The following is a 24,727-nucleotide window of genomic DNA, read 5'->3' as shown; positions in this document are numbered from 1 at the left end:
CCACATTTAGCATCAGGGCAACAATTTCTGACACTTTTGAGGGTCCATTTATACAGATTAGTTGTTTTTTTTCTTTGTTAAAGCTATTTGTAGATCGCCTTTCATTTAAACATCACATGGTGCTGCTGCACAAAAATACATTAAAATTACATTAAAACTTACTGACAGAATAAATAAAACAATACCCAATATTAGGCCAAAACAGATGCATCATATTATTACAGTCAGCTAGTATCAACATCAAGCAAAGATCAAAGAAAGTAAGTTTTTAGCAGATGCCAAAATGCATTGACAACTGCCTTAACTCAGAGTAGAAGTGATTTCAAAGAGAAGACACCACGACTGAAAAGGCCCTGCCCCTGGTTGCCACCAGAAAACTCTTCATAGGTTGCAGCTCAAAAATTCCCTCATCAGACAACTTTAGCATTCGGCCAGATCAATACAGCAGAAAGCACTCTCCTGGGTATCTTGGTCAGCAGAATCAACTAACAAAAGTTTTTTTCTGGACCAAACAACTACAGTTCAAGATAAACAGATACGTGGAACTTTCTGATTAGCTTTAGGGGAAATGTGAATTCCATGTGTTTGACTGGCCCAGGGACGCGGACTTATAAAAAATATTGGGGGGGGGGGGCCGGGAAAGCTCATGAATAATAAATAAGCTCATGAATATGCAAATAAAGTGGCGCCGCCTCCTCGTGAGCGAATGGGGGAGAGCGTGCTGCGCCTATTAATCAGCTCCAAAGGAAATTGGGTGGAGCTTTTGCTCGGGAGGGAGGGCAGGAGGCATGCAGCCCGCCCCTCCCTGTGCATTTTGGGCTGGGGGAGGGGCGGCGATGGCGCTCTGCTGGAGGGGCGCCGGAGATTATTGGGGGGGCGGAGCCCCCCCAAACGAATTTTTGAGGGGGCTCGGGCCCCCTCAAGCCCCATGGAGTCGGCGCCTATGGACTGGCCTGAAAATAGGAAAATTTCTTTTTCAGTCATTCCATACTATACTGCCACTGAAGATGCAAGTATATTTTATTTTAATTTACTGTTTATTTTATTAAAACATAAGAATTATGGATTCTTTAAAAGTTAGGCCCTTCAACACCTCTGGCCTTAATTTCTCTTAAATTCACAATAAGAGCAATTTAATACTGTTACTTATGTGTATACGGGTAAGGTATAGATTCTCTTCTGGAGTGGCTTCTGAAAAACTAACAAATAATATTATCAAGAGAAAAAGAAGACTGACTTCTGAGATTAAATACATTTCACCAGAAGCTGTGAAGGGGCAAATAATCTATTTTATCTAGTCTTGAGCGTGCCGTCAGAGGATCCGGTTATAAGAGAAACAGGGCCTGGGTTAATATGATGTGTGTGTGCATGTGTGTAAAACAAATTGCTGCAGGTAGTTTTGGTGGCTGAGGCTAACACAACCTACTGGCCACAGCCGAGGGAAATATATCATTCTCTGTTTTTTCAAAAATGCAAACAAGGAAAAGTAGCAATATTTGGAAGTAAGAGGAAGACCTCAAAGTTTCATTTCACGAGTGATTCATACAAACAGTATATTGTGATAGTAGTTTCCTGGAACAGGGAGGAGATGTAAACCACAGAACACTTTCATTATGCAGAACTGTTATAAATGGATTAAGACAGCTTACTCCTCAGCAAAGAAGTAGAGAGGAAGGCAGTCTGGGACATAAGTGATTATGGAGACAAATCAGTAATAACTACTTCATACAACTAAACAATTCAGCAATGCTTCATTGCTTATTATGTGTACGTGCACAATTGCCTTGACAGCTGATGCTGTAAATCACTCTTTGGTATTCTCAATAGCAAAATACCATGGATCCTATCAAGCAACCCTCGGGGTCTTTGGTCCCAGTCCTCAAACTCCTACGTATACCTACCGAAGTTCCACGGCGGCCAAAAACTTGGGGCAGATTTAAAGAGGAATTAGACAAATTCATAGAGGAGAACGGTTCCTAGTCATGATGGCTTTATATATATACCTCCAGGATCAGAGGTAGTTTGTCCATGATTGCCAGCTTCTGGGGAAAACAAGCAAGAGAGTGTGACTGGCTTTGTGGACTGTTTGGCCACTGCAAGAACAAAATGGTGGACTAGTTTAGTCTGATCCAGCAGGGCTCTTCTTGTTTATGTTCCTACCACCCCCTGAATGTTAGAATTAAGAATGGAAGCTATTGGTAAATATGAAAAGCAGCCAAGTCAACAACAATAATTAAAAAATTACACAATCTTATTGGTGGTCGTAGTAGTGAGAGGGAATGAGTCTTCCATTCACTAGGCAAGTAAGAGAGGACACTACCTCCTTTCCATCCCTTCTGTGTTTGGCTGGTAAGGACCAACTGTGCTCTAGAAATTGAAAGGGGAGCAAATTACAGTAAAGAAGCAAGATTGATTGATTGATTGATTGATTGATTAATAGATATACTGCCCTTCATCGTAAGATCTCAGGATGGTTCACAGAGTAAAATACTTGATTAAAACATGAAAATAAGTAAAACAAAACAGCTTAAGTTAGGGGAGAAATGCAGGGGAATCAGTACACAGCCAAGTCATAAACAGTGGTAGGGTATATGACATACATTCAAACAGGTTATAATTACAAAGGACCTTTGGTGTAGTTATCTACAATCATGCCTGGCCATGGTCCAGATTTCACGGCCCTCAATGTACGCAGGTAGGCATGAGAAGGAACAACTCATTATGCAACTTTCCTTATGCCACCTCCAGTACTCCTATGTTAAAAAAAATTAGCACACTCAAGAGCCTTCATGTTATTCTTAAGAAAGATCATTACTAGCCTATTACTCATCACAACTAGTGTTTAAACAAAAACTTTCACTTATTCACCCTACCAATAACCCTATGAGATAGATGATCATCATTAGAGTTTAAACTGGGACAGAGATTCCTAAATGCGTGTCCAAGACCACATAGTAAACACATAGCCGAGCAGAGATCTGAACCCATGTCTCCAATACGGTGCCTACGGAGACACACCCAATTCATGTCAGATTAAACAACTTCTCCAATATAACTTGGGGCACCTTTATAATTATCAGTATGCAGAAAGCAAGGACCATATATATTATAGATGTGACAGAACACTTCCCTCCCTACTTCCTACCACACACACACACACACACACAATCAGTCAACCACTGTGCAAAAAGAGTGTGGAGTGCAAAAATATATGGCTCTGCAGAACAGGACTCTGGGAAGGAAACCAACTCATACGGTTCTCCTAAGCAGACAGGTACTATGTGCCTGTTGAAAGAGCTTTCTTTTATTTTGAATCATAGCAGATCACACAGCAGGGATGTGGTATAGTGGTTAGAGTATTTCTTGGATCAGGAGACCTGGGTTCAAATCCCCTCTCAGCCATGATGTGAACTGAGGTCAGACAACTCTCAGCCTACCCTACCCTACAGGGTTGATATGGGGTAATTACACCAAGGTGGGAACAGAGGAAGAAAGCCGTTCATGTGCCCTTGAGCTCCTCAGAAGAGGTACAGGATACAAACGTAGTAAAAGGCTTCTGGTGTATACAGATGATTAGGTCAAAAAACCAGCATTCCCATGTGTAAATATACTTGTAAATACATTAAGCCTATGTAGAATCTGCAGTCGTTTCTTTTAATAAGCTGATGGTGCAATCCTATGAATGCCTACCATTCATAGGATGCAGTCCCCCTACTGACTCCCTGGTAGGAGAGTTCAGAATTGCAGCCTGAGCAAGGCTTACATGTGTCCTACAATACCAGTGCAGTACAGTGGTACCTCAGGTTAAGTACTTAATTCGTTCCGGAGGTCCGTACCTAACCTGAAACTGTTCTTAACCTGAAACACCACTTTAGATAATGGGGCCTCCTGCTGCCGCCACGCCACCGGAGCACAATTTCTGTTCTCATCCTGAAGCAAAGTTCTTAACCTGAAGCACTATTTCTGGGTTAGCGGAGTCTGTAACCTGAAGCGTCTGTAACCTGAGGTACCACTGTATAGTGGATAATATGATGTCAGACTAAGAGCTGAGAGACCAGGCTTCAAATCCCCACTCTGCCAGGAAGCTCACTGGGTGACCTTGGGCCAGTCCCTGTGTCTCAGTCTAACCTACCTCACAGGGATGTTATGGGGATTAAATGAGATGGGGGAGAAGCGTATACACCACCTTGCACTCCTTGGAGAAAAAAGTTGGGCTATAAATGCAAACAAATAAATAAATGCCCCCCTTAGGCTGGTCCAGCAGATCCTATCATTTCTACTGCAGCCTTCTCCAACCCGGAGCCCCAACCCGCAAGGCCGGTGGGAGTTTCAATCCAAAATATCTTTTGCCACCAGGTTGGCTAAAGCTTCTCTGTTGTATATACAGCACACAGATTAGGTTAAAAAAAAAGAAAAAGGTAAAGGACCCCTGGACAGTTAAGTCCAGTCAAAGGCGCACCTATGAGGTGCAGCGCTCATCTTGCTTTTCAGGCCGAGGGAGCCAGCGTTTGTCCACAGACAGCTTTCCGGGTCATGTGGTCAGCATGACTAAACCGCTACGAGCACAGAAGACCATGATGAGTGCCAGAGCGCACGGAAATGCCGTTTATCTTCCTGCTGCAGTGGTACCTATTTATCTACTTGCACTGGCGTGCCTTCAAACTGCTAGGTTGGCAGAAGCTGGGGCAGAGCAACGGGAGCTCACCCCATTGCATATATTCGAACTGCCGACCTTCTGATCGGCAAGCCCAAGAGGCTTAGTGGTTTAGACCACAGCGCTACCTGCGCACAGATTACCCTCTCCTATGGCAAGATTTCCTACCAGGATTCTATGCCTGCTTTAAGTGAAATCAGATGCGTCATGGATATCATTAGCAGTGGAAACTTTCACCTACTGCTTGTAAAAACTCACTTTTGGCACAAGTGGCAATATACACCCAACTGTTGAAAGCAGCTGAATTACCAGCAGCAAAGCAGGTCAAAACTAATGTATCAATATATATGTAAAGGAAATAGAAGTTGCTAAACTAGATTTTACTCTAGCTACCGCCCTCTTCTTCGCACACATGGAATTCATAACAGAAATGAATCAGTGATGAGCCTTGAATTTTGCCTTTGCATATTAGCTAACACAGAAACAACACAGAAACAAAATGTAGTATTTAATGTTTTTGCACACTGAGTTGATATTTCCCCCCCCCCCATGTTGCTTTTTATTAAAGAAACTGCCTACGAATTCTTACGCTGAATTGCCTTTTTCTTACATTTGATAATTCCTGGTAATATTCACTTGTTTCCCTACATATCTCTTAAGAATAGTCACTTTTCATAGACAGCTCACATAGCCTTATGAAAAGTACATGAGGTACTTGAGGTACACAAGAAAAGCAGGTGTGGTGGTGTAACTTTATTTAATGGTGTTTGTCCACGATCTCACTGTTATATTCTTCAAAGGAAGAGGGTGGCTCTCCATTGCAAGGTGTCTGCAAAAAAGTCACATTGGAACTGAGCCAGCAAGTATCTGCTTGGGAGCATCTTTGCAGCCACCAGATTAATTAGTGCATATCTTTAGAATTTGGAAAACTACACACAGAAACTATCCAAATTCATTTTGTATTACCACTTACGTTTGCTTTAATAATACTATTCTCTTCGTTTCAGTATATTCATGCAGCAGAATACAGTACAGGAAAAAAGGGGGAGGGGGCAGCATTCCCCCCCCCAAAAAAAAACCCCTCAGCAGCTGATCAAGACAAACATGGCTAGATAGGGGGAAAAGCTGTTGAGGACTAATGTTGAAACAAATGCATTTTTATCTTTTCTTTTAAGTTACCAAACATTAGTATTTTATCCAGCCGTGACCCTTATTAAATTGAAGGTCTGTACAATCAGGATTAAATATGTTCTATCTACACAAAATGAAGTGCATTATTTATCACTAATATTTAATGACAAAAAGCCTGATAAGTTTCTGCGATTATACCACTGATTTCCTCCAGTCATGCATCATTGAGTCAGTCGGTCATTAGCATTATCACAGTGCATAAACTTCAGCTTATGCAGCAACTTTAATAACAGGGCCTGAAACTTCCACCTACCTTTTTCTCCCCCATTTAGCTCAGATTAGCTACTCTACCTTAGACTGAGTGGAATATTCAAAGTGCTCCCCTAAAAATCCTACAGCGTAAACCACTGCAAATACCTACTGCACAAATCTGAGTAAATTTCATCTGCCTTTCAACAGCGTTTCCACAGAAGCTGTTCCCAGTGGATTATGGCCACAAGTAACAAACGCTTTTTCTGCAAATGACAAATTCATACACAAACATGGAGCACTTAGCAAAACTCAACCATCCATTAAATCAGGCAATCAGGATTTCCCCATATATATCGCAGTCAATCTGTATACAATCAGTAAGAATAACATATGGCTTTTAACTCTGGGGGTATATTTAAAGCATAATTCAAAACCAAACTAACATTCTCAAGTTTTACGAAATCCACATTTTTGCACATTACCAAAATGAATTCGTCTGCAAATTTTCCAAGCTTCTGCCTCTAGTTCTCATCAAAATCTTGTCTCCCCAAAATCTGACATTTAAAATTTAGAAGATCAGCCCTTGCTACCACTGAACCTCATATATACATGCGCGCGCACACACACACACACACACAAACACATGCAGTACCCACAATAATATACATGAGGCATACACCACAATTTATTTTATTTTCTGTGCAAAGTATTTTGTGTACCAATAAAATGGTTTAGTGGTAATTATTTTACCTTTCAAATGCTCAGCAAAGTTACAACTTCAATTTCAAAAGGACACTTTGAAAAGCTTTCATTTTGCTGTATGGAAGCAGTATGGAACTAGACTGAACAGCAACAGAAATAACTGTTAGTCATCAAATTTTGATTATTTTATTCCTCCTTTATACATGCAGTCTAATTGAAACATCCTGGCTTCAAACTTCACTGAAGAACCCTTATATTGCGAACGGAATGAATGTGTATTTTTATCATCAAGTTCTAGAAAAATTACATTCTAGACAAAATCTTATTTCCAATTGTCATAGTGTCAAAGTCAAACTGCATGTTGCACATAATGAGCAGTATGAAGTTACATCTTTTGATTTTCCTTAATTAATTAGAGGCACATGGGGGAAATAAGTTCATCCCATCCCTCCCTCAGCCACTATTGGGACATAAATCAGGAACCCCACGAAGCTGAGTAAAAAAAGTTCCCAATCCTAATTTTCCTTACTCTTAATTATTCTTTCTCCTTATTTTCTAATTAAGTAGGAAAAAGAGGAAGACACAGCTGAAAGCTGGAAGTATATGATGCTGAGCTTGGTCCAAAAAATGCAGTATACATTGCTATATACTTTGCTAATGAGCAGTCCATGTTTACTAAACAGTAAGGTCCACCAATTTTAATGTACTCCCAACACCACAGAGCCTAGGGCTTGCCGATCAGAAGGTCGGCGGTTCAAATCCCCGCGACGGGGCGAGCTCCCATTGCTCAGTCCCTGCTCCTGCCAACCTAGCAGTTCAAAAGCATGTCAAAGTACAAGTAGATAAATAGGTACTGCTCCGGCGGGAAGGTAAACAGCATTTCCATGCGCTGCTCTGGTTCGCCAGAAGCGGCTTAGTCATGCTGGCCACATGACCCGGAAGCTGTACGCCGGTTCCCTCAGTCAGTAAAGCGAGATGAGCGCTGCAACTCCAGAGTCATCCACGACAGGACCTAACGGTCAGGGATACCTTTACCCTTTACTCCCAAGTAAGTGTGCATAGAACTGCACTCTTAAAAACATTAGTTTTTTTTAAAGAGTATAACTAGAAACTCCTCATTTAGCACAAGCCCATGCACTAAATACACATGTTAGTACATTTATGAGTTTGGGCAGTCTTGATTAATTTGAATTATCTATCACTGTAGGGGTGCTCAAACACCCCAAGCTAACCATGCCTCCCATTGCCAACACACACATACACTCTGGCCTTGCCAGAGGTCTCTTCCACACAAGTAGAAACCCTAATTACCACATCTGCAGTGGTACCTCGGGTTAATAACTTAATTCGTTCTGGAGGTCCATTCTTAACCTGAAACTGTTCTTAACCTGAAGCACCTCTTTAGCTAATGGGGCCTCCCGCTGCTGCTGCAAAGCTGCTGCGCAATTTCTGTTCTCATCCTGAAGCAAAGTTCTTAACCCAAGGTAATATTTCTGGGTTAGCGGAGTCTGTAACCTGAAGCATCTGTAACCTGAAGTGTCTGTAACCCAAGGTACCACTGTATATGCACATAGGCCTCTTCATGCCCAGTAGGCACAGAGTAGTAGACACAATCCTACTTCCTTTCCCACGTTCACTGACTGCAGGGTATGTGTTTTGACTAAAGCATCACCTGATGGGAGTAAGGGATGGGGAAAGGGACATTACTGTTCCTTGATGACTTTGGATATTTCCTGAATGGATAACTAACCTGCAAGAGTAGGGTCTGAGATCCATGCTCCGTGGGGTGGAGCGAGGGAGAGAAGACAATTATAAATAGGCAGTTTTACAATTTGACTTTAGACAGAATGAGACAGAGAGAAGAAACTGTGATGCAACAAATTCATTTTTGAGACCTAATGCCAAATTGTAAGGAACAATGTCTGCTAACAGAACTGCAGTTACCTCCACTATGCTCTGCTTACTAGTAAATAAAGCAATTATTAGAAACACACCCTAAGTCCCCAATGCTCTCTTTATCCAAAGGAGCCTAAATCCTATAGGACTGCTCTGGAAGTTCTCTCCACTTCAGAAAATGGCATGAGTATGTAATAGTACCAAATGGGATGTTTTCATTGGAGTGTTACAAGGAGCTGAATGTTATCAATACTGGTGCAATTCTTACTCTGTAAATCTCACAGCAGTGTTCTGCTTGGCAGAATTTGGGCCTCTAAAAACGAACTTCAGTTTCTGATTACACATACCATACTTTTCCATGTATAAGACTAGGTTTTTTTACTTTAAAATAAGGTTAAAAATCTGGGTGCGTCTTATACACGGATAGTGCATATGCCCATTTTCTAAATTTGGGGTCCCCCCAAAATTGGGGGCGTCTTATACATGGGGGCGTCTTATACACGGAAAACTAGGGTAATTCTAATACCCTGGATCGCAATGCTGAAATATTTAGCCCGCTATCAGAGTAAGCAACGTCAAATGCCAAAACAGCAACACTCAAAACTATGAGCTAAAAAAAGAATCCTAAAGACCTCTGAAATCATTCCTCCTAGCTTCCTTATTTTACTGCTAGATCTCATACTGGGAAGCAATCTTTAAATGTGACAAGACCGTCCTAACAGCTTCATCAGGAGCGAGTTATTTGATCCTATTCCTCTACACAGGTTATCTCCTAGGATGCTACGCCTCAGGGGTAACCAACACAATGCCCTCCAGCCCCAGCCAGCATGACCAATGGTCAGAACTGAGAGCAACATGCATTTATTTATTCCACTTTTATAACATGGAAAGGGCCACACTGACTCCCTGTTTTACTTTGTAATGTCAGTTCCTGAAGCAGAAAGGCTTCCCTACTCCCTGTGACAACGCAGTGAAGCTCAAGACCACCTCCACAAGCTTCTCTACAAGTTAAATACTAGGCTACAAATTAACTGGCTTCAGTAAAAAATACTTCTGGCAAACTGGGTCCTAATGTGCATACTGCCTGCTTCCACAAGTGCTAAAGTTCTGCTGTAACCTTGGAAAGTGATAAAGCTTACAAATAAAAAACAAAACCACGAATGGCTTACTATTAAACTAGCTTCCTAATGGAAGAAATCGGTTCCACCCTCCTGACTGTTATCACAAAATAAACACACTCCCATATTTATGTACCTGCAGCCATAACCAGACAAAACAGTATGGAACGCTGCTACACTGCGGGCCCCAAGGCTGTTCGGAGGAGGCCCTGGCTATTCCGCGGCAATGAATTACAGGCTGTGAATTACAATGTTTACACGTTGTTGGGCGCACAGTGTATGCACTGGCAGAACATCTGGCTACTCTGCTGCAAGTCTTGCAAGCAGAGAAAACGCTTTGGTGGCCACAGTATGTCATTCTGGGAACTGCTCTGGCCATGCACCAACTCACAGGATCATGACCGCAAGCACATTTGTAACATATGTTTGACAACAACAAATTGTACAGAGGCCTAAAATCTCACGACGTATTATTTACAAATTCACAGCGGTCATTACAGATCTCTTACTGCAACAGAAACATCCCTTGAACCACGATTGTATGGGGTTTTGATTGAGGCATCCCTCTGCTCACTTTTACCGGCTCTCAATCTGCCAGTCCCCCACCTTCTGCTTCCGTGAGTGGCTCAGCTGCAGACGCAACCGTGGTTCTATACAGCTCCAGCAATGGGGAGGGTTTGCTCTGTCCGACAATTATCCAGTGAGGGAAACAAGTTAGAAGTTAAGCCAGCAGCAGGGGAACTGTCCAAGGGCCACAAACCTACATGGGCAACCTTACATACAAGTAATAAGACTAGGCCAGACCTATATCCAGGTGGAATAATGATGCGACTGTAACCTCTGCACAGTAGGCCAAGCAAACACTAGGTTTGTGCACACACTAAACTTCTCTCTTTCCTCCATCAGAGGCAGTTTTAGGGTAGCGCAACTGGTTCGGCCACATAGGGTACCTGCGCCACAGGGGGCGCTGCAACAATGATGTAGAAAGGAGCGTGAGAGGTTGGAGGGGCATCAAATTTTAGTGTTGCATGGGGCGCTGCTAAAATTTGAGAGCCCAAAATCCGCCACTGCCTCCATCCAGGCAAACAAGACGCAGCCTCCCAGTTCGGGGACACATTGCAGCTAGGCAACAGCCCTCAAAGAAGGTGCTGGGCAGAGGATGTGAGGAACACAGTCTGGAGAGAGGGGGCATGGCCTGGGGAACAGTCCTGGGGGAAAGACAGAGAGACCTGAGGGGCACATTCAGCCTGTGGGCAAAGATTTCCCACACCTTCATTAAACCAACCATTTTGATTCACTTTAAATAAAAAATAATTTGCTGTTTTTACACACAAAAATACAAAGATTAAATCACAAAGACATTGAAAAAACTTGTGTAACCCATCGTTCTATCTCTCCACTCATTAATATGATGCTGTGTACACCGTACTTAATATAACATGCTGAATGTATTAAATATAATATATTGACTAACCTTTTTCCTGAAAACTCACCCAAACAGATCAAATACAGCTAAACCTAACCAAACAGATTTACATTCTATGCACAGATTGCTCAGAAATGTCCCTCTGAGTTCAATGGGATTTATTCCCAGTTAAATGATTATAGAGCTGTTGTTAAAGGTCCTTTACAACGGATCCGAAGAATCTTTATTCAGAACCAAGTCCAAATGCATTTAACAGGACTCACAAGTGGCACTTAGCGCTGTAGCATTCACTGTGATCCCACTCTCACCCATGTGGAAGCAAATGGTACAAATCAGTGAAATTTACTTCCAGGTAAGCAAGCTTAGAACTGGAGTGTTCATTTTACTGTCACCTTCCGAAGCAAATCAGCTTAAATCCAAGCAATTAGGTTTAATAATGTTGTAGATCAGGCTGCAGTTGTTTTACAGTGTAAAAATGACATTTATTCCTAAAGAAATATCCGTTGATTGCTTAATATCCTTCAAAAACAACACAGTGGGGATTTGACATCGACACTGTGATTTGCAGTTTCACAGAAGATCTAGTAGCAAGAATATCCCTTTTCTCCGGCACTGTTTCTATCACTTGCTTTCCCCAGACTTTAACAAGCACCCCCACTTTTACTGCTGTAGATTAAATTGAAGACCTCTTAACAAAAATGTTTTGCTGCTGTTGTTTTAAGTCAAGTGCTACATTCCCGACAAAGCACAATATTGAGATCAGAAATGCAGAGGTACCCGAGCACTACTGACAAATTAAAATTGTATCTCACTTTTATACGCAAGCATTCAAAGTGATCTTAAAATCTTTCTTCAGCAATGGTCTCATTTGTGAGACTGGGATGCCTCTCTTTTGAAATTTAGGAAGTTACTTTTTTGTACCAATGAGTTCCTGCATGTAAGAAGCTAAGAGGTGGATATGGGACAGCTGCATAGAGATCTGTGCACAGAGGTGACCTATCTACTTGCTCTTTTTTGCCCTGGCAGCCTTCTCAGCAGAAGAGACAAGACGCTTTTTAAAACTGGATGCCCGCTTTTCTCTTCAGCAAAGTAAAACCCAAACTCTTGTTGCTAAGCACACTTTTGAACTCAGCGTGGTCAGGCTATTTCACAGAAGCAGCTATGATGGGGTGCAAAACAGCAAACCTGAACTGAGCTTACCAACAGTGCTGATCAACAGTGGTCAAGTTTCTCAAAAGCTTTCTAGCCAGAGGAAAAGCAAGTTGACAATAAACCTGTTACCATGAAGGTCTTTTTAAAAAAAGATAAACAGATTTTCTTGGTTTGCTTTGCTGGCCGACTGGACATTTAACTGGCCCCGATACAGTTTTTAATCTTCATTTATCACCGTTTTTTTAAATAAGAGACATGACATTCTACTTACAGCTGCGTTCTCTCCATTTATGTCTCTCTTAAAACGCATGAACATCATTGGCCTTGCTATCTAAATCTAATAGTGTGCGTCCGGTCACATAAAACCACAGAGGCTTTCCAAAGATGCCTTGGGAAGTCTCCCTACTTTCATTTACTGATGTGTTAATATGCTTAATCTGTCAATTAAATGAATGGGTTCGTTTAATAAAACAGAGGAGAGGGAGAACACTCAGAAGGAAAGTGGCCACAGTGCCCAAGTAAAGACCCTAATCGTCGGCAACAACATGACAAGAATAACTGGGAGTGTAGTTAAAACAAAAGTATGCCTGAACAGTAATACAGGAAGAGACCAACAACACTTTTATTTGTTCCAGGCTGCTGTGTATATCAGTTTATTATTATTATTATTATTATTATTATTATTATTATTATTATTATTATTATTATTAATATTATTATTATTATTTGCTTTTTGCTAAAGATCTTTAGAAGGCATCTGAAGGCAGCCCTGTATAGGCAAGTTTTTTAATGTTCAGACCATTTAAAGTACGTTTTCCACGCACACGACGTCCCTCACAAAGAATCCTAGGGACTGTAGTTTGTTAAGGGTGCCGAAAACTGTACCTCAGGATTCTTTGGGGGAAGTTATGTGCTTTAAATGTATGTATCAGAGGGTCAGAATCAGGTGGTGGATTGCACCACTTAAAGCTATGGGTGGCAGCTGAATGTTTCAAAGCTTCTAGAATTTAGAACACATGCGTGTCAAAGAGAAGAAATCATCACCTAGTCTTCCACCTAACATATGACATATTATGCTATATGCAAGGACACTTTTTCCCTTGGGGAGCCCTCAGTGAGGCAATCCCTGCATTTGCAACCTGAAGTGGTACAGTTCAGAAAAATGCTTTCTCAACAAGGTGTTAAGGAATGCCACAAGAAAGAAAGAAAAACACGCAACATGTATTTCCTGCAAAGATGTAAAGGCCACCCATCCCCTCAGTAATTCTGTTGGTCGTAGCAACGTAACAGAAGAAAGCCTATTCACACTTCTTAAGAAATAGAAAGGGAGGGGGGTCCTAATCTCAGTGTAAAAATAATGTGGTTTTACACTTGTACAGTTCTAGTTTAGATCCCTGACATCTCCAGTTTAAACATGGATAGCATGGATTGGTCTGAACTGCTGTCAGCCAGAGTAAACAAAATAAGGTTACATAGACTAATGTTTTCTTTCTCTCTTTAATTATTTCATTTAAATCCCACCTTTTCTCCAAAGAGCTCAAGCTGGCATATATTGTTCTCTCCAATAGTAGATTAGGCACAACTGGTCCAAGGTCACTTAGTGAACTACCTAGACGAGGGTAGTTTTGAACTCTGTGGTCTTTCAGGCCCTAGACCAATGTTCTAACAACTACACCACATTGCTTATCGGTGTTCTGATTCCAGCCTGGCAGCATCTTACATTAGCAGGGGGATCCGCTTGCAGTTCTTCTACTACTTCAATGTATCACATGAAGCAACCTTAATTTACTATTAGCAGGCCTTTTGGAAAACCCTCACGTTCTTGGTTAGAATCCTGAGCCTCTTAACTGTCATCTGTATAAAAACAAGCCTTTAAGCAGTGGTTCTCAACCTGTGGGTCCCCAAATATGTTGGACTACAACTTCCATCATCCCTGAGCTCTAGCCTTGCTAGCTAGGGGTGATGGGAGTTGTAGTTCAACGTCTGGGGACCCACAAGTTGAGAAAGGCTGCTTTAAAGAGTGCACAGGTCTCTTTGCCATTGTCCAAGCAAACGTTTTCAAATCCTTCACAACTAAATGAGGTATTTTAGTTGAACACCATATACCAGCCTTCTCGACCTGGTAACCTCTGGATATTGCTGGACTACAACTCCCATTATCCCTAATGCTGGCTATGCTGGCTGGTGCAGATGGGAATTGTAGTCCAAAACATAGGGAGGACTGCAATGTACATGAGAAGGATGATCTCTGTCTTCCCAATGCCAGTACAGCAATGTCAATACCTCAGCACAGTTACTCTTTAAAGTATATTAGAATCAGGCCCGCTGAACATAGGCATGATAAACTGTTCTATTATATAAAATGATATCTATGATATGACTGCATTATCTGAAAAACAAAACGGAACAGTACAGGTCAGTTGGATTTCTGGCAGAAGGAATGACTGAAGAAAGATCTTACTTAAGAATTTTGGCATCCAAGAATCTCATATATATTTACCACTACACATTCAAGACATTGTGTAATCACTGCTAAGAAGGTTTACAGTGGAACTGAGAATTCTGTAATGCTAAACTATTGAGGAAATAAGCACTAAAACAATCATAACAATAACTACCATTGTTCCAAAGCAAATTATTAAAAGCAAACAATACACTTGAGAATCATTTTTGCATTTGTTAGCATTCCTTTTGAAAATTATTCTGAGTAGCTGCCTTGCGGAAAACCTACAGTAAGAACATTCCTAGATATCTTTCAACATAAAAGACATAATGTAAATATTTCATGAAATGAATTCCATTTTAAAAGATCTGTCAATATATTTACAGTGCTCAATCCTACTTCTGCCTTTAATTAAATATAACATACATACTTTAATGCAATTTAAATAGATTATTAGTTGTCAGAATATAGTATAAATTTTGTTTACGATTCAGCTTCTTTAAGTACTTGCATTGAGGAAACTCTTTTAACCCCATGACTGAGTAGTACTAAATGTTGAGATGAGACTTCTAAAGAGCGTCTGCTGCCCTTTGCACTCTTGCAATAATCTTAAATTACTACAACTTAATTACAATTTCAAGGCACTAAATTGAGATATTTTGAAATGGAACAGAAAGACTAACAGTGGCAAAAAAAAAAAAAATCACTTACAATGATCCAGGTATTTGGGATTTCTTTTTTTTAACCAGGTGAAGGTAGTTCTGCTACAATGCCTCTTGTTCTACATTTCAAAGTGAAAATTATTTCACTTTTAGAAATTAGCTAGATAAATAGCTAAGCAATAAGCAGACTATTCTGAGTGTCCATAATATACAAACACTCTGTATGTGTTATATTGCAGAAACTGCAAAGAGATAAAAATGGGCAACTAGTTAACTCTGAAGTCTAAAGCAATTAGATAGCCATGGCTATTGTGTGTGTTTTTGCTGCACGTAATTAACATGTCATTTTTGTGAAAGAATGTCAAAGTACAGCTGAATATCTTTCTTGTATTGTGTTTAACTCCAGCAAATAGTGTCTTGAGTAATCTCTTGAAATCTTTCTATATAAACTGGACAAATACATAAACTGAACAAACGCAGGCTACATTCTGCTTGCTTGCTTAATTCAAATCCTTCAGTATTTTTACTTTGTACAGAATACCTTCTGAAATCATCTCATCAGTAGAGTTACTATTTAAGCAGTTGTTACAGGTAACATAGAATAGTTTGTAAAAACATTTGGACTATTTTCCAGCGTTTTCATATTACTGTTTTTGGAAGTTAAACTAATTTTCTCCTGTACCCCATGAAAAGCACTCAGCAATGTATACAGTTATTTAACTTTACCACCAGTTCAATGAAACAGCACACCTAACTTGAGAGACAATCATAGGTAGGTAAACAGGACTACTCACTTGCTCACTGCTTACAAGTTTAAAATCTTGCCTGGATCTGGGTCTGTACAACTTACTATAAATACGCTTCAAGAAGAATGTGCTCTAAAAATCCACATTCTGGATCTTAAAATTTAGCTGTTTTTCCTACCATAATACATATTCTTAATTATGTTATTGCATGTTCCATGAGCTAGCAATACCCAAAAATAAATCAGGAATTTTTAGTATATGGGAAGCACAACCCAAATGCTTAATCCATTGTCAAGTAAGCCCTTTACTTCTGTCAGATCACAAATGGAAATGCTGTGTCACTGTAGCGATCAAAATGAAAGGCTCTGGGTTCAAGGCCTCATCTCAGATGCAGGAAACTGGATGACTGCAGGCCTCACTAAAACCACACATATGGCTGAAAGCAGTTAGGCTTGTCAGATCAAATTAACAAAAATAAGGGAACCTGGCATCCACTTTCTGTACATCAGCTGAGCTGCCATGCCTTGAGACATGGGACATCCACCATTCTGTAGATAGGAGGCTGTGATTTGTTACAATAAAAGACACACGTTCAAAATGAAGCATGCCCCTTAAAATCTCGGACACGCAGCAACTCTAAAAGCAGTTTTTATTCGTGCTATACATCTGCAATATCAGCGCTACAAATGGAATTAGACGCAAGCTAAGGTGGATATACCACAGCACGAATTGTCTTCTTACTGCCACAGGTTTAATTCTGAGTATCTTTTTTCTTAGAACTGGACCACTTTTAAAGTTGCTGCTCAGCTTCATGAAAATAGTAGGAGGTACAATGAAAGAAGAGGTGGCTTTTTACGGAGTTGTGGTCTATGCTGTAATACATACATAAGCTAGTACTCCTTCTTCCCAGTGTCCTGACTGAGGATATGCAACATGTTTGTATAACCAGAGGTTCAGATAACTGAAAAGTGGTATTCATGTCGTCATGAAGCTATGAAGAGTTAATTTGTATAATCCAGATTTTAAAAGCAAAACATAAAAACAAAACACCCTGAATTTAGCTAACATAGATGCTACTTTAATGTTACATGTACACACGTCAATAAACACACACATACACAGACATATCAGATGCTCTTAGGTGTTTCTTTGAAGGACCAAGAAACTCAAATGGCACATGGGGAGGGGGTAGTGAAACACAAGGTGAAGCTGCTTGAAGTTTCATTTTAAACTACAAAAATACACCCATTCATTGCAGTAGGAAAAGGCTCGTGCTCCCATGTTGTCACCTTTTAAAACAAAACAAAGTAAAACAAAAAACATGCACACATGAAAGCCTAGTTCCATATAACCAAGCCCTGTTGAGCTGCATAAAAACATTTTAGCTCAGTGCCTTGAAGTTGCAATTAAGTTATAGTAATTTAAGATTATCACAAGAGCAAAGGGCAGTAGCAGCACTTCAGAAGACTACTCTCACCACTTAATGCCACTCAATCTTGGGGTTAAAGGAGCTTCTTTTAGTGTAAGTACCTTAAAGCAATGGAATCGTAAACAAAATTTATACTATTATACTGTCAGCCTATAATCTATTTAAATTTTATTAGAGCATCTCCAAGAACATTTTAAAGGCAGAAACACTATTGTGTCCTATAAATAACCGGACGGACTTGGTGAAATTATTTCACATGCATAGTACCTGTACGTATAAAACACATTAGATGAAATGCTTTACAGAGTTACGCATGCACAAGTTTGCATATGAATTAAATAGTGCAGCCCAGCAGCTAATGTATTTACACAAAAGAAAATTCAGTGGGTGCAATCCACCTTCATTCCAGTCAATGGAAATTCTCATTGATTGTACTTGGAGATGGATTGTATCCAAGAACTTCCTGCTCAAAGAAGAGGCAAGCCACAGTATCAGTTTTCAGTTTGGAAAAGTTCCCCAGTTAATATTATTCTATACACTGTTTTTCTCATACTGTAAAAAAAAAAAGTCAGATGATTCCATATTTGTATTATTACTCCTCATTGTCATCGTTCTTGCATTATGTAAACTAAATTAAAGGGGGGGCAGTGCTGCATTTTCCTTCTAAAAGCACTGCATAAATTATAATCTAAAAAGTAGAAGTCTTAATTCTCCTAACAGTACAGAAATGAAATATTTCTACCTTTGTTAGTGTAAATGCTAGAGTTGGGCGACTATGAAATATTTATAGCTTTTTTTAAAAGCTACACAATGCCACAAATGGTTTAATAGCATACATGTGTACATCTAATGAACATGTGCTTAATGATATTATAAAGGTACCAATAATAAAAATGAATCTAATCATCAACGAAGCAGGTTTGGACGGTTATGAAACTGACATTTTCAAAAGGTAGCGTTTCTCTTATTATCTTAAATGCTAATTCAAGATCCATTTAAGCTATTTATTCATTTATCATTATTTACCTGTTGTATATACTGTCATACGGGAATTGTTTCACTTTGTTATTTTAGAAATGCCATTTATTAAAATAGTAGTCGTGGTAAGAAATTAGTTTGCAAATAACAGTTGCAATGAACAGTATTACAACAAAATGAATTATTTCAGACAAAATAAATAGCCTAACCAAGACTAACAGCACAAACCTATACAAGTCTACTCAGAAGTAAGTTCCATTGTGTTCAGTGGTAGTTACTCACAGGAAATTGTGTACATTCTTGCAGCCTTGGACTTCAAGTATAAACACACTTCCTAGGCTAAGTCCCACTATATTCAGTGAAATTTACTTCTGCATAGTATTGTGCTGCAGCTATGTTTAATGGCACTTCTTTAAATTATACAAAACCAGGAAAATACTATAATAATTGCTTACAGTGCTCTTTAAAAATGAAATACAATTTTGACATTGTTCTATTTTGGCATTAAAAATCACTCAGAACATTCTGTCCCAGTGACTGGCATGTTTTACAGTGTATAAAAAACAATGATTTCCTAAAACTCAAACTACAGAAAATAAAAACTACCATCACAATGAAATTGTTCCGGTCCATATCCGAATAACACCTCCAGAAACCCCCAAATGTCTTTGTTCGCTGCGAGGATCTCTAACTGAAAGACTGAACTTCAGCCCCCCCCCTTTTTTTTTTACAGATGCTTGAGAACTCAAGCATTCCCTCTCTGCACTTCAAGGTGTTACAGATGGGGGGGGGGTGATGAAGTTGTACATCAAGGCATTGCGAATACACAACTCAGCCAAATCAGGGAATGCCTTTTCTTAAATTAACTAAGTCTTGCAAATAATAATTAGGTCAAAAATACTATCTGAAATAGAACAGATAGGCTTTCCTCCAAGTTACAAGGTTTCACAACAAAGATCAGTATTTGTAATGGTCCCATTTCTGCATAAATGAACATAGAAGTCTTGCTGCCTGATCGAATAGTCCAGATCTTTCAGTGAAGCAGCTCCTAACAACAGCCCAGCAGCAGCTTTGTTTGATCTCTCCTGCCTTCCTTAATCTGGGTTGTCAAGGTTCACTTGTTGGAGGCTGTTTACTTTACTTTAAAAAAAAGAAAGAAAGTGATTTTTCTTTCTCTCCCCCCCACCCCAACCTCTCATACAATGACTAATCCAAAGACTGAGGAGGGAAGAATGCTGCCAATGTAAGATGTTAAACCTGAAATACATTTCTTTGCAAGGAGATTCTAGCTGACACAATTTGAATAGCAATGCGTGGAAAGTCCCCCCCCATACACACCGCCCTGTCGTTCTGCACAGTGCTAAGATGGTTAAACAAAAAAATAGAAGAGAAGTTGAATTCTACATTTTTAAAGCAGTGCAAATTTATTTACTGTTCTCTTATTCTGATTTGCAATCCTGCCTCTCAAGATTCACAGGCTAGTTGGTTGGTTGGTTGCTTGCTTGCTTGCTCTTAGCAGAACTAACTGGATCTTTGGGGAGAAAACCTGTCCTTCAAAAACTTGGGAAAAACTCAGGTCCATTAAAAAAAATATGAACAGTTATTTTTGGATTTTTCTTTCTTCTTTTTCATCTTACAATTTAAGTAAGAGCAAATGATATAAGCAAAATAGCATGAACAGAAGAGCCTTACATTTATCTGCAATGGTACAGACATTTCCTTGGTCCTCCTGATGCTTTATAAAATTAGATAAACAATGAACGTCTGATATAGTCAGAGAACAAACTGTAAATAAAATGTATTTTTAAAGTGTTACCACTCAGTACACGAAGACTCAGGATTATGTTATATCAGACATATACAGGCTATGCAAATATTGTTCATATTACTCATTCTCCTAAAAGTGACCAAAACTGAAACCCTAAACTTCTAAGAGCAGAAGATCTCATTCTCCGAGGATTTGTTATTCAAGAAGCAACAGTAAACAGCTGGCTGTTGGGCTCATCATTCTAAAGAGCAGGGGGGGTGTTGTTGTTTTTAACAGAACCAACTTTCCTGTGGTCATTTTCAGGATGCAACTGCAACACTCCCACCCAGTTCAAAATCAGCACAAGCTGGGCCACTGCCTTCCCTAGTCCTGCCTGTGGCTTCTGGTCTTTCTGCACTCTTTCGCATGAAAATGGGAAAAAATTAAACCATGGCAGACGGAGACAGTGTAAAATCAATACACTTAGTAATCATCCCAGCAATGGTATTTTAACACAATGGCTTGGAAATAATTAATAGCGGGGTGGGATGAGATTGGAGGGGGGCGAGAGATGTCATCATATTTTATGACAGCACTTTTGTTTTTTGTAAACTCCTGAACTCGTTTTCTTAGCTTAAAAACAAGGAAAGTATATTTTTATGCTTCCTCTTCTTCCCCTCCTCCCGCATTTTCACTAGAAACAAAAATCAGAACTGGCAGTTCTGAAGGTTTAGATCTCTTTTAGGGATGCGGTTCAGTTGCTTTCCTGTATTGGGGTTTTTGTCTGGGTAGGTTAGGGATTTCTGAAAGCCTTCACTGGTTCTCCCATACTTACCGATAGAAAAAGCTCTGCGACTGTGTGATCGCCACCATCAGCACCCAGCTCCTAAGCCAAAGGCTGCTGTTGCTCCTGTGCTCTCCGGCAGTCAAAACTTTGGGCTCTATAGTCGAGAAGAAACCAAGGGTACTTTCAACAAGTCTCCACAAAACAGGTTTTGGTTAAGAGGTGGGGGAGGCGAAGAACTGGAGGAGGGAGGGGGTGGAAATGTAAGGTTGTGTCTAAGGGAATGATGGGGGGGGGGGAGAAAGCCTTGGAAAGCTCTTGCAAGAAAGGGATCAGGAAATCAGATATAGTAATAGGATCTAAGATTGTCACAGACGCACACGCGCCTACACACACAGACACACACCCAGCCCTCTTTCCTGCTCAGCTGGGATCTGCTCTTTTTTGCAGATGCACCAGGGGCAAATCATGGCAGGCTGCCTGGGTGTCTGAAGTTGCACATGTATATTCACATACTCCAGGTCAAGAAGCGGCAGCAAGTGAACAAGCGAGGCGCGCAAGCGGCCGCCGGCGGGAGGCTGAGCGCGGACGGAAGATGCGCTCCCCACCTCCGAGCTTGGAAGGAAAGCGTCGAGCCCGGGGTGGGGGACTACCGTCTCGCCACCAAGTCACTTTAGAGGTGGCCGCAACACAAGACTCAACAGCAACCAGCTGCGGGGAGAAACTAGGGTGGGGGGAGGGTGCCGAAGGCAACCAAAGGCCCGCGGGTGCGGCGCCGGGAGAGCCGGCGCAGCTGGAGCCGCAACGCGCACCAGCGGGCGCGCCAACTTTTCCGAACTTGTCCCGGCCGCGAAGGCGCTCGCCCGGCCGCAGCCACCCGAGGCAAAGGAACCGCCGGCGCGGCAGCCGAGAAGCAAGCGAGCGGCAGCAAGCGAGCCAGAGCGGGGAAGCTTTAGCGCAGGCACCGGGCAAAAGGTGGAGGTGTAGAACTGTGCGCTTTGTGTGACACCGGGGGTGGGGAGGTGGGAGAGAGGAGAGCCACTAGGTAAGTGGTGCCATTTGTGTGTGCGCGCGCGTGCGACTGTGCATGTCAAGTCGTTGCGGATGTGACTTGCCGACCGCCTTGGAAATCGCCTGCCTATGGCTCCCTCCAGTGTGACTTTCTGGAGTGTGCGGCGACCGGGTGCGGGGCGAGAGGGAAGGCGCGCGGTTCTTGGGCACGGTTTGTGCCGGGGGGTAAAGTCGCTCACTTTCGTAACTTAGCGCTGTGGACATGGCTCGGGTCACCACTTGCGGCCGTTGTGCGTATATGCGCGTTTGTGGCTTCCCCCTCCTGCATGGAGATCCCCCCGCTTTCCTCGTGTGGAAAACTACGGTCGTCTCCACGTGCGTGGCTGCCGCGTCTCAGCGCGCCTTGAGCCCGGCTGCGCGCGTGGACTTGGGTCTCCCTGAGGTGCGCGGCTGCGCTTGCCTGCCTGCCTGCCTGTGCAGGCGGTTGTTGCCAGCGTCGTCTTTGTCGTTTGTGTCTGTGAGAATGCCTGTTCCCTCTTCTGAATGTTCCTTTGTGTGACTGAGGAGGGGTTGTGATGTTATCTTTGGCGTGGGGCGTGGAAGAGACCGGGGAGGGGGGAGAGAGAGGAATACCTTGGGTCAGTCCGGCCCTTGTGTATCACCATCACCAGCAGTCTGACATTGCGAGAGTTGCCATAGTCGGCGCTGCCGTCGCCGTATACAAATGGGCAACGTGTCCTCCGCGGCTTGCAAGGAGATGTGCTGCACACATGTTAACAAACCCACGGGCTGCGGGTGTGGAGAGGTGTGTGTGTGTGTGTGTGTGGTAGGGGGAAAGTCTGACGGCAGCCGCTCCACACGGAACCAGAGGAGCGCAAGAAATGGTGAGCCGCGCGCGTGTGTGAAAACAACCGGCGAGTTCAAGTTCAGTGAGCGTGTAAAGGTGTGAGTCCCCAAGGCCTATGCACTGAAGTTCACTGTACGAAAGCAGCAGAGAGGAGGCAAGAGAAACACACGGGGCAAAAAGTTTGTTCCAAGTGGGCGAAAAGTTATTTCGCCCGCCTCTTCCTCGCTGAGAAGTACCCCAAGTGACCAAGGGAAGCGCACACGCCCCGCCGGCAAACCCTCCAAACACTCGCCGGCCCCCCTTGCTCACCCCCCACCCCGCCGCTCTTCTCCCGCCTGAGGGACTTTCTTCGCGCAGGAGCGCGCGCGCGCGCACACACCACACACACATATACACACCACACACCGGGGGCAAAGAGTAAAGAGAAGCTGCTTCCAACTTGCTGCGGTCGTGTGTGCAACGTCCAGCGCGTGGAGAGCGAAAGGGTGGAAGGGAGCGCGGGGCCGGATTTGGGGGGTGGGGAGGGAAGCATGAGGTGCAAATACGGGACATAAAGAAAGAGGAAGAGCCTCGGAGGTGAAGGAGCCGCGGCTTCTTCCCATTGCGCCTGAGGTGCTTTATGCAAATAGGCATGTTTGGGAGTGGGGGTGGGGGAGAGAAAGGAATGGGGGGAAGAGAGATGCCGAGGCACGTGGAAAGGTGGAGGAGGAGGGGGGGTTAGAGTCAGGGGAGGGGGGAGCACTGAAGAGGAGTCGTGAGGGGATAGAAACAAAACAAAACAGGAGACTTAAAAGTGGATGAGAAAAGGCGAAATGGCAAACTCACCCGCTGGAAACGGCCTGGCGGTGCCAGCTAAGGGGCTCCCCCCACTGCGGGCGGGTGAGTGAGTCTGCCTGCCTGCCTGTCTGTCCCTCCCTTCACTCCACTCACTTCCCTCACTCCCTCTCCAAGCCAGCCAGCCAGCCCCATGCAGCAGGCACAGCGTGCAACACAAGCCACACAATAAATAACAATAGAGCCCTCCGCTCGAGTCGGGAACTAGCTTTCCAAAGGGGGGAGAGCAGAGCAGCAGCAATCAGGCAAGGCAGAGCAAGGCAAGCCAGTAGCAGAAGCAGAAGCAGCACAAGCAAGCGAGGGAGGGCAGTCCTCCTCCCCCACCCGTACCCCCCACATCCCCTTTCCCCTCCCCCCAATAACACACACGCGCGCGCGCTGGGCTAAGCTCCTCGCGGGTTTGCTCCGAGTGCCTTGGAGCCACTTTGGAGTTGGGCTCGTTGTTTCCCCCCTTAAAAAAAGCTTTTTTTAAAGAGAGGGCGAGGAAAAATAACACCCCGCGGAGGGAGATTTTGTTATTTTTTGCTGTTATGAGTCCCTGACGTCACATCCACCTGCTGGGTAAACAAGGCTCAGTGCAAAAAGAAGGGGGAGAGGGAGAAGAGAGAGGGAGATATCGCAGTTGCAGACGCGCGCACACACAAAAAGAATGGGAGAGAGATGAGGAGGAGGAGGAGAGGGAGCGGGCAGGAGGGAGTGCAGCAAATAGGGGCGGCGGGGGGAATCTGCGGGAGGAAATTGGGAAAGAGGAGCGAGGGAGAGGGGAAGAAAACTAAAGAGAAGGCGGCGAGGGGGGTGGGGGCACGAGAAGAGGAAGCAGAGGCAGCCCGGAGAAGAGCAAACAGGAGGGGTTGGGGGGGGCAAGGTAAGGGGAGATCTGCGGCGATCTCCAGGGGTCGGACTTCGGCTTGCTTT

General features: G+C 42.7%; 1 protein-coding gene across 17 annotated transcripts in view; it reads right to left on the bottom strand.

Moving 5' to 3' along the window:
• Positions 1-24,045, bottom strand: part of FOXP1 (forkhead box P1) — a 526,973-nt gene extending 502,928 nt beyond the window's left edge. For 9 of the 17 annotated variants that reach the window (XM_077925035.1, XM_077925033.1, XM_077925037.1 and 6 more), the window contains exons 1-2: positions 23,804-24,044; positions 21,172-21,277 (exon numbers count right to left, since the gene is read on the bottom strand). The gene's annotated coding sequence lies outside the window, so the exon portion shown is untranslated. Of the gene's footprint in view, positions 1-21,171; positions 21,278-23,803 lie in introns of all 17 variants that reach the window. The other 8 variants (XR_013392008.1, XM_028719402.2, XM_028719403.2 and 5 more) reach the window with 6 other exon arrangements.
• Between the last annotated feature and the right edge of the window lie 682 nt (positions 24,046-24,727).

This window comes from Podarcis muralis, chromosome 2 (genome assembly GCF_964188315.1).
Source record: "Podarcis muralis chromosome 2, rPodMur119.hap1.1, whole genome shotgun sequence".
NCBI lineage: Eukaryota > Metazoa > Chordata > Lepidosauria > Squamata > Lacertidae > Podarcis > Podarcis muralis.
This window is presented reverse-complemented; position numbering and strand designations above follow the sequence as displayed.